We start from the raw sequence: 1,346 nt of genomic DNA on the forward strand, positions 1-1,346 counted from the left end.
CCCCCAAAAATTTAGCAAACAAACCAATTCAAATTTTCGGGCCTTCTTTTGTTTTTCCAATCCCCACCAATGGGGGAAGGGGGTTTCTATCCCTGCGTGTTTTGCCACATGATTTTTAAAAACCCTCTCTCATAAGGGCCCTTTAAACGTACCGTTCTACCCAATGGCGACCAGACAGTTATTTCAAACCATATTTTCTTTAAAAATCCTTTTTAAATTTTTTGGCAGATTTCCTCGCTCTGGGGTTGCACCCCTTCGTCCCGGCATAAAAACCCATACCCATCACCACTCCCTTTGCATTCAGTATCAATACGCCCTGGCGTTAGTCTTTGGATTCGCGAACGTAAGTAAATATCTTACCAACCTTCACTATCATTCTCACAGTGCAATCGTCATTTTTTAACCGGGACCTTTCAAAAGGGGGCTCATTGTCACCATACCATCATCACCATCTTTCGAATCATCAGCAGTGTCATTAAACATCTTCACAATATTCCCTGTCAGCATCACACTATATTCAAAATCACTTTCTCGCTGACATCGGCTCATAACTGTCACTATCACGCCACTGTTGCCTTCATCACCATAAACTACGAACCTATTATAGATTGTCGGAATGGAATATGTAAATAAAGAAATAAATATGAATAGAAGGATAAACAAAGAAATAGATGATATAAATGAAAATATACCAATACCACTAAAACGATGAAATCCTTTTGATGCCCTGATTTTAAAGGGAATAAAAAATCCCCCAAAAAAAAGGATTTATTTTTTTAGATTGAAAATAAAAAGGGGAAGAGAAAAAAAGGGGAAAAACAAATTTGGAGAAGAAAAAGAAGAAAAGGATGCAGGAAGAGGAATAGGAAATGAGGGAAGAGGAGAAATGAAGGGAGGAAATGGGGGAAAACCGAAAAAGGAAAGGACATTTGGGGGATGGGGGAAAAAGGGAAAAACGAAAAAAAAAAGGGAATAGAAAAAAAGGGGAAAAGGGAGAGTAAAGAAAAAAAAAGAAGTAAATAAAAGAGATGGGTAGATAAAGAGGAGGAACAGAAGAAGAAAGAGCAGGAATGGAAGGAGGAAAAAGATAAACAGACGAAACTAAAATCAGAAGAATGATGAAACAGAAATACATGGTCATAAGAATATCCGCAGTGATATAGAGGCGGAGGAATGAATAGGCGCGAGATAGGAATAAGACGAGGAAAAAGGGAGGAGGGAGGGGAGCGATAAAAGATAAGTTGTAAAAATAAACCGCTAAGAATGAAGAACACTTTGAAGAACACTTTTGCATTTAAAAGAGCGAAGAAGAAACGAAAGAGATATAAACGTGCACGGGGCCCCCC

Source organism: Penaeus monodon, chromosome 23 (genome assembly GCF_015228065.2).
Source record: "Penaeus monodon isolate SGIC_2016 chromosome 23, NSTDA_Pmon_1, whole genome shotgun sequence".
Taxonomy (NCBI): domain Eukaryota; kingdom Metazoa; phylum Arthropoda; class Malacostraca; order Decapoda; family Penaeidae; genus Penaeus; species Penaeus monodon.